Source organism: Acipenser ruthenus, chromosome 12, assembly GCF_902713425.1.
Source record: "Acipenser ruthenus chromosome 12, fAciRut3.2 maternal haplotype, whole genome shotgun sequence".
Classification (NCBI taxonomy): domain Eukaryota; kingdom Metazoa; phylum Chordata; class Actinopteri; order Acipenseriformes; family Acipenseridae; genus Acipenser; species Acipenser ruthenus.
Window position 1 is genome coordinate 19,710,442 of NC_081200.1, and position 9,469 is coordinate 19,719,910.

General features: G+C 42.9%; 1 long non-coding RNA gene across 1 annotated transcript; it reads left to right on the forward strand.

Moving 5' to 3' along the window:
- Positions 1-4,978: 4,978 nt before the first annotated feature.
- Positions 4,979-6,713, forward strand: LOC131739991 (uncharacterized). The gene is made up of 6 exons (XR_009330622.1): positions 4,979-5,018; positions 5,257-5,321; positions 5,771-5,907; positions 6,063-6,091; positions 6,166-6,247; positions 6,429-6,713. It is a non-coding gene; the product is annotated as an uncharacterized LOC131739991 (long non-coding RNA).
- Positions 6,714-9,469: the final 2,756 nt, after the last annotated feature.

A 9,469-nucleotide genomic window follows, 5' to 3' on the forward strand; every position in this document is an offset into this window, starting at 1 on the left:
CTATAGCAATTATAGCTGTTTGTTTTAATTTATTATTGCTGCTGGATTGTGGTTGGAGTTCTTTGGTGTTTCTGTAGGTGTGTCATAGGTTATTCTACAGCAAATAACCCAGTATTTTACTCTGTTTTAATTATTGTATATTAGTTACCGTGGAGAAGGCAAGGTTTTTATGTTTTGGGGTTTTGCTGCTGTTTCTCTTTGTTTTTATATTTTAGAATCCCTGCCCTACCTGCTTGGTGATTGGGGTGCTGCTATTGACCATTGTGTGCTTCTCCTCCGCCCTTCCTTCCCTCCCCTTGAAGAGGTTGTTGGTGCTGGCAACATTGCAGGGGAATCTTTTTTCTTTTCCCTTTCTGTTTTTTTTATACTTTACACCCTAGCTAATCAGTGGGTGTCTATTGTGTTGATACTTTCACACCCTAGCCATCCAGTGGGTGTTGGCTTTTTCTTGTTTAATTGAATTTATGTAACATTTTTTTAAAATATTTAATAAATATTGTTTTAACTGAGTTAAGCCTTGTCTGTCTCTCTGTGGTGTATATCCCAACTATCACTAACGAACTTGTGTTTTTATTGTGGGTTATTGATTTTGTTAATTATAGGTTTAAACTTATTTTTAGTTAGTCCTGGCGCTTACCACCATGTGGCGTAGTCGGCGACTATATATTTTGGGGATCCTGAGTGCCCTAAGTAAGTAGTGTGACATTTATCTACATTCAATGTAAAGTTTTTTACCCTTTAATTAGTCATTTGTATACTTCATTGTGTGAGTTAATGACAAGTTATATAGTATCCATTTTTACATGTAGTTATAAAATGCGGTCATTTAATTCAGTACTATTTTGATGATATTTGCAAAGGACTTCATGTTCAAATACACTACAAACAATATATTGTTCTCAAGCCAAGTAAATGTCACTTACCATTGGTGTGATCTTTATTCTTGAACTGAGTTTATTTGATGTGTTACAGGATGTTGTAGCATCGAAGGACTTTAAGGACTTTATCGTGCTGCCGGCCTGGGTACCCGGACATTTCATGTTGTGTGTAAGTCTGGCCTTGTGTGGGACATTTAACAGCCGGGATTGTTTTAGGTAGCAACAATAAAGCTAATAGTATGAATGATCTGTTTCAGCAGATAACTTGTTTTGTAGGTGTAAAAGTCCTTTACAAAACACATTGATTAGGTAAGTGGTTCTAAAAAAACAAGTATATTTCTACATCTTGCATCCTCGACAATAAAAAGTAATGAATACAAGCCCTATTGCTATTTTGTTTAACCTATAATGCTTTTCTATTAAACCCTGCTGCTCTATATGCTTTCTTGAGTATTAGTTTTATAATGTACAAAAACATATTTTGCTGGAATGATAATCAAAACTAAATCTCCACAATTTGTGACTGTAGCAGGGGGAGACCTGTGCAGACTCTTCTGGTGTATTCAAAGTGCTGCAGGAAGAGCCGTTCAATATCTGCCTGTTGGTCATGGCAGTGACATGGAGAGGTGGGAGAGAGGGTGTGTGGGCTTTCCTTCTCTCTGAGTGGCTGAGAGGTGGGTCTTGGGGGGGGGGGGGGGGATTGCTGGCCCTATATTCTGCTGTTCCCTCTAGTCTGCCCTTTTAAGAGACTTGCGGATGCTCTGGTCCAGAATTGAGACACAGCCGGGGAGGAGAGTTCCACAAGGACAGAGAACACAACCATAAAAAGAAAAGTGGTAGCGGGGAAAACCGTGGGCAGACCCCATAAGTATTTTTTGCCCACCGTCTGAATGAGTACGCCATGGGGTGGTTGAAGCCAGACGCGATCACTAAAGCCAGGCTGATGGAGGTTATTATGACCGAACGGTGCTTAGCTCCGGGACCACGACTGTGGATACAGTGGCAGGCACCTCCCACTCTGGATCGGGCGGTCGCACTGGCAGAGCAGTATCAGACGGCAGAAATGACGCCAGCTAGGCTGCCTGGGCGAAGCACTGCGGCATCATCTACTCCTCTGGCACCAGATAGGGTGAAGGGACTGGGGGGACGGGGTGGACAAGGTTTTGGATGGGGGGGTGGTGGAAGCTTCCGGCCCAGGAACCGGGGCATGGTGGGGTCACCCACTGGCTGCTGCGGTGTCAGACTGGGGTCTCGCACGGCCACCTTACCGTCGAGCCCCTTTGATGGCTCCTGTGTTTCCACCTCTTGCTGAGGCTGCAGGGCAAGAAACTAGTCCACCGTCCAACTAGTCCAGGTGGGCCACCTCGCTCGGGATTGCCCTGTGATGGAGTGTGACCTCAGCCGACCAGATAAGCATGTTCAATTACCTCAGTCACTTCAGCAGACGAGTTCTGTTATTCCTGTGACCGTGGATGGTACAAAAACCCAGGCTCTCCTGGATTCAGGGTGTGGTCAGTCCCTAATACAGAATAGCCTAATCTCACCGAGGCATAAACAACTATTGGGACAGGTGCATATTAAATGTATTCATGGGGATTTACGCTCTTATCCCAAGATCAGTGTGAATATGACCATTGGCCAGCAGGTGACGCAAGTGCAGGTAGGATTGTATCCTAGATTGCCAGTACCAGTAGTTCTGGGACGGGACTGTGGGCAGTTTAAGGATTGGTTAGCTGCCCTGACAGCCCTGTCTCCCCTATTGGCTAAGAAGGAGGAAGTAATTGGAGAGATCTTCCCTTTCTGTGACCCGACTTGGTTTTGCCATAGATTTAGACCCCGGAAAACTAAACGGGAATGCCGGGCTGCTAAAAATGAGGGCTGGCAATGGAGGGAGTCTGAAAGGTTTCAGGTGGGGGCGGTTGGTGAAGAGTCTGGGGGGGGAGGCCGTGGAGCCAGCATAGGGGTCTGGCTCGGCTGCCTCCGCTCGGGACCGACACGATCCCGAGCTGCAAGCCATGTGGGCCAATTTTTTAGCTCGTTCCCGTGATTTCCATCATCAGTCGCTCATTCTTCAGCCCTTTAGGGAGGATTTGTTGCAGCTTGCTCACACTTTTCCCGTCTAGTCATTGGGGAAGGGACAAAACCAAAGCGAGGCTTGTGACACGGTTCTATTGGCTGGGGTTAGATGGTGACATCAGACATTTTGTGAACGGTGTGGGGAGTGTCAAAAAGCTAGCCCTAGAGCCATCCCACGAGCGCCATTGGTGCCTTTGTCCCTAGTGGAAGCTCTGTTTGAGCGTATTGGGCCATTGGAAAGGAGTGCGGCGGGATACTCACACCTATTGGTAATTTTGGATTATGCGACGCGTTATCCAGAGGCCATTCTCCTCCGATCTATGTCCGCTAAGTCTGTTCTCCCGGGTGGGGATCCCCAGAGAGATACTGACCGACCAAGGCACCAAATTTATGTCCCGGCTAATCCGCGGAACATGTAAGCGTTTGGGAATTAAGACCATTAGGACCTCGGTGTTTCATCCTCAGACCGATGGTCTTGTGGAGCCCTTTAATAAGACCCTTAAGAGCATGTTGTGCAGATTTATTAGTAGTGATGTGCGTTACTGGGACCAGCTGATTCCTCCCCTTCTCTTTGCGATCAGAGAGGTACCTCAGGCTTCTACGGGGTTTTCACCATTCGAGCTGTTGTACGGGCGGGGACCCCGGGGTGTGCTCGATCTGGTCAGAGAGATGTGGGAGGAGCAGCAGGACAATTCGACCAATACGGTCCAGTGTGTGTTGGACCTGCGCAAACATCTTGAGTCTTGTAGGAAAATGGGCACATGACAATTTGCAGCAGGCTCCGCGCAGACAGGAGACACAGTACAACCGAGGAGCCCGGTTGCGCACATTTCAGCCAGGGGATAAAGTACTTCTATTATTACCTAGAGAGAAACAAATTTATCATATAAACCTCTTGATGCCCCGGTTGCAACCGGAGGCGTTGTTAGCAGCGCAAGCAGATGACGTCCCAGATCTGGGACCTGATCTTTCTGTGTTGCGGAGAAAAGGGTCGGTACAGATTGCGGAGAATCTGACACCAACACAGAAATGTCAGGCTCAAGCTCTGGTGACGGAATTTCCTGATGTGTTTTCTCCCGTCCCTTGGCAGACTCAAGTAACCCATCATCACATTGACATTGAGCAGGGGGCGCCAGTTCATCAGAGGCCATACCGTATATCTAAATGTAAAAGACAGGTAATAAAGACGGAAATTGATGAAATTCTTAGACTGGGGGTAATAGAAGAGTCCCAAAGTGACTGGAACAGTCCTGTTGTTTTAGTGGATAAGCCGAATGGATCAACTCAATTTTGCATTGACTTCAGGCTAGAGCGTCTTGGCATGGCTCATTTTATGACGACACTGGATTTAATGAAGGGGTACTGGCAAAAAAAAGTTCTTGTATGTTTTCAAGACCTTCAATATACACACAAACTACTTAATGATGTTCTGTTCCTGTTCAGAATGATTGAGTGGTGGCCATTTTACATTGCAGGTTGTTTTACATTACACGAGATGACATTCCTCAGTTCATGGAAATGCAACCAATGACAATTGTCCAAAATCAGATTACACGGTTCCATGTAGATGGAGTAAATTTTGGTACCAACTGTACTAAACAAAGCAGTCATGTTCCTAATACTACAAGAAATATTTGCATATATAATTTTTGTTTAATATTATATTTAGTGCCCTCTCAGAACGCATTGATCCTGGGGTTTGGACTGTCATAAACCGCTGTGACAGGTAAAAAAATCAAACAAAATACTTAAATAGGTGTTATAACTTGTGTATCATGGTTCATCCATTTAAAATGTTAAGTGTGCAGGTGTATGGTGCAGAATAATCTATGTGCTTATCATTAGGGTCTGCTAAAGCAAACAAGAGGATGGGACTGATGGTAAGTTGATGGTAAGTTGTATGTTATTATTGTGTACTGATTATTGTTATTTTTTCTAGTATTGATTTGAAGTACATGTTCATTTCAATCCTTCCTGTGTATGACTAGTAAGTGATAATGATCTCAATTATATTTGCAGTATGCCTTACACCTGACCTTGGATGCAGATTTTGATTTCACTGTGGTGAGTCCTTTACTAGTAGGATTACAGTATGCTTTGTATGATTGTTACAATGCTTTTGATCTTACTATAAAGAATATTCTTTAAAAATAGGAAAAGAAAAAATATACCACTGGTATAGCAGTGAGTTTTTAATTGGTGTATTTAACAGGCATGTAGAGAACATGGTTAGAGGATGACTTCTTGAAAACATCTTTAAGCAATTTAATTAGCTGAACTTTTTTTATTTTTATTTTTCTAGCAAGACATGCCTTCCATATGAAAGTGGTGGTGTTTGCTGTTAATGGAAAATTTCAGTCTCGGGAGGTAAGGCTTTAGTTCCATGGGGTACTTTGAGAACCTCGATCTGTATCTCAATTTTAGTTGCCTTGTCTTGAGACCTACTATCAACAAATGTGTCCTTAAAAAAGAATTAAGTGGATATCATCTCCTAAACAGTATGATTATTACAGTACTTTACAATTATATTTTTTTCAAACATATAGATGATTTATTTTAGTCTTTTGAAAAATATTTTTTGCAGGACATGTTGTAAAAACAATTTTAGGTTTGTATATGTAATTGTATTAAAAAAAAAAATTCTCCAGTGTAAAACGGCAAAGTTAATGGAAAAAGTGTATGCAGGTTTTTGAAAAACGTATTTATAAAAAAAAAAAAAAATGCATTTTACTTTTACCATTGCTTGACATATAGGAGGTGAATGAGTACCTGTGTTTGGAGTTATGGAAGATATATTTGCACTTTGTATTTAACAGGCATGGAAAACGTTTTGCGCATTGGTCAGACGATGCTAATGAAATGTTGCTAGGGGTGGCGGAGCAGATTGTACATGTTACCAAAGAAAACTAGGTCTCCATGGTGGACACTTCCCATGTGGAGAGACAACAGTCAGGTATATTTTTTTGCTTGTTGTCCATAAAAAGAAATGCACAGTTAAGCCATGTCAGTGGAACATCTGAATCTAGTATCTGGAGTAAGATTGTTCATTTTAGATTTAAGTCTAATACTTAATTATTTTTTCTTTACTTTTTTTTTTTTTTTTTTTAGAAAAAGAAATCCAGGCCAGTACCACAAAGGTGAGTGTATACAGTCTGAGGCTCATACATTTTTACAATTTCATGTAAAACAGTCAATTTAACCCAAACTGTAGTATTGCTGTTCACTTTTTTTTTTAATAGGATCATCTCCCAAATCAAGGACAGTGTTTGCTGCAAGACTTGCATCTGTTACAGGTACATGGTTGACATTTTAAAATTAGTTTCCTATTGAAAGCCATAACAACATAATTCACAATGTAAAATAACTAAAATGGGTACATTGATAATGGCGTCTAATCACTTTTAAAATTCTTTCAGAAATAAGTAAGCTTTTATTTTAAGTTTAAAAAAAGTCTAAAATTGTTTGTTTTGACAGCTTCTGAAAGAAATTCTAGAAAAAAATTAATGGAGGTGGTGCTGGAAGAGGGGGATCCTGCATATTTGAATTTGTCCTTAATATGTGAAAGACTCAGAGCTGTTGTAGGGACACAGCGGTTTAGAAGACTGTGCCACTTTGCATGGCTTGACAGTAAGATTAGATTGCTAATACTTTTTCAATACTTCCACTGAGTAAAAATATATTCCTGTTAAGCAGAATATGTTTTATGCTGCTTTATGTTAGCCATAGGAACTGAGCAAGCCAGATGGGCTGCATGGTCTGTTCATGAATGTCTTATGTTATTATGATGCCCCTGAATAAATGCCTGTTCCTTTACAAGTTGTTTAAAAGTGAAAATCAACTTTATGTATTAGCGAGTTTAAGCAAGGCTTGTTTAGGGTCTTACAAGTGTACTAGGGAATTACCACAGTTTAGGTAATGGCTATGTGTTGGTAATGATTCATGAACCCATATTTATTGATGCCTAATGATGATTCTTGCCTAACATGAACAATTTAATATGTATATATTACCTACTTGCAGGCATTTCCGATTGGACAGATCTGAAAAGAAAAAAAAATGTATTACACAGAATTTTTTATTTCTGAGTGCCTGCATTGCAGCACTACATTTAAAGACAGTCCACCAGGTTACGTAGGTAAAGGTCAAAGAGGAATCCTCAGGGGCTTCTATAATGACCAATCTTTCATTGGGTACTGCTCGCAGGACTGTGGCATGCAGTATGAAGATATAGGAAAGAGCTAGGGTCTCTCTCGAACTGTGATACCTGGGGGAGTGATAATAGCATATTCAACAAGGTTAGTTCTACCGGGCAAGTCAGAAATCCTCAATTAATTTACGCAGCTCTCTTTGCTGATCTGGAAGTAACTATTCCCCCATTGGAATGTCTCTGGTGCTAGGGACCTCTATACAGGTTCCTAAATCATTGTCTACTTTGCCTGGGGCTATACATAAGGCCTCCCTTGCCTGCCAGGGCTTCAATAAATTGATGTGATAAATTTTGTGTTCATTACAGTGATCGGGCTGCTTAATTTCATAATTTACCTTTCTTATAGCCCGAATCACCTCATATGGCCCCTGCCACTTAGCACACAGTTTTGATTCCGACGTGGGCAGGTCTCTTGGCCAAAATGTTCGAATGTTTGCATTTTTATTGTACTGTTGCTCTTGCCAGTGCTAAGCCAATTTTAGATTGTCCTATGCCAATCGGCCAATCAAATTCAGGCGATCTCCGAGTAGGAGCACATGTTGCACTACATTTTTAGACAAGCCTTTGTGCTTCTCTCACCAAATCAAGGATGCCACAAGGCTATCGGCCGTACAAGAGCTCGAAGGGGGAGAACCCTGTCGAACTCTGCGGCACCTCTCATTGCAAAAATGACGTAGGGATGAAGTGATGCCCAATGTGTTTGCTCTTGAATCACAAAACATCTCAGCATCTGCCTTAAGGTCTGATTAAAACGTTCCCCCAAACCATCCGTCTGTGGACGATAAACAAGATTCGGATGGGATGTATTTTATATACTTACTGTAATCTTTAAGACAAGAAGTTCGTTCCATAATCAGTCAATATCTCTTTGGCAATCCCTGTTCTCGCTATAATCTGCACTAGTTCTTTGGCTATCGCAGATGCACAAGTAGACCTCAATGGAACTGCTTCCGGGTATCGTGTTGCATAATCTACCATCACTAATATATGCGGAATCAGAAGGTAGCAAAGGGCCTACAATGTCCATCACAATGCGTTCAAAGGAGGTGGAAATGATTAGCAGGGACCAAAGGGCAGGGCACACTCGACCCGATGCTACTCTCTGACAGTCTTGGCATGTGGCTACTTATTCTGACACTTCATTATGAAGCCCAACCCAATAAAAGCAAGCCAATATGCGTTCCCTTGTTTTATAAGCCTCAAAGTGCCCCACAAAAGGGATATCATGCACCAGCCTGATTACCTCGGGCCGACAAGACAGAGGAACCAACAATTGTGTTCCAGGCTGTCCTGTGCCCATGGCAGGGTTTACCTTATACAGTAATTGCCCCTTGATAATGAAGTGCGGATATACTAGCGCCCCAGCGCCTTCAACATCCTTACCTTCAATAGACCGGACCTGTTCCCAAACGTGCACCAGTGTGGGGTCGTTGTTCTGGCCCCACACTAGGTCCGCACTTCGGTCCCATGTGTCCGGTATATTGAGACAGGCCGGAATAACATCTGCCCTGGATGGCCCAGTAACCTCGCCCTCTCGGTCATACTGTGTATCGACCTTTGAGTGGCGTTTGATACCATCCAAGCTCTCTCCCACCAAGCCCAAGCCTCATCTCATTGATGCACCTGCCCATTTTTCGATCCGTCTCTCTTTCTTTGATTTTCTAGGATGAAAAAGGGAAGAAAACAAGTAAGCTTGTAAGGGGAAATCTCACCAATCGTTTCCCCTTGTTTATGTGTGCAGTTGGGACTGTATTTTTAATTCATTGTTTATACTGTGGCCAGTCCTGGCCCAGAATTACTGGATGTGGTAGCCTTTCCACCTGCATCCAGACGCTGCATCGGTCCTACTCAAATATGTATGCTTTTAGTGTGTGGTATGCCGCTGTGTATCCATGGATACAGGAGATTGCCACCTGACCTTGTGACTGCCACGACACAAAGCCCAAGAGAGCTGTTCGAATCAAGGTCTGCTCACACCCTGAGTCCATTAATACATGGGTACTCACGTTACCGACAACCACATCAAGGCCCCTCCTGACCATTTCTCCATCTCTTACCTGCTTCTAAGGCCAAATAACATGCAGCCACATTGCACTTTATTGTTGGGGAGCACAGCTGGGCAGTATGTCCTGTGGGATGGCACCTTGGGATAGATAGGAGGGGTAGAAGGCACTGGGGTTCCACATCTGTTCCGCTGCTGATAAAGCAGCAATTCAGGGGCATTAAATCTACCCCAGCTGGGGGCCAGTCGTCGCCTCCATGGTAGGGAGGTTGGGCTGCCCATTGGGGTTGGTGATCTGGGCGGTCT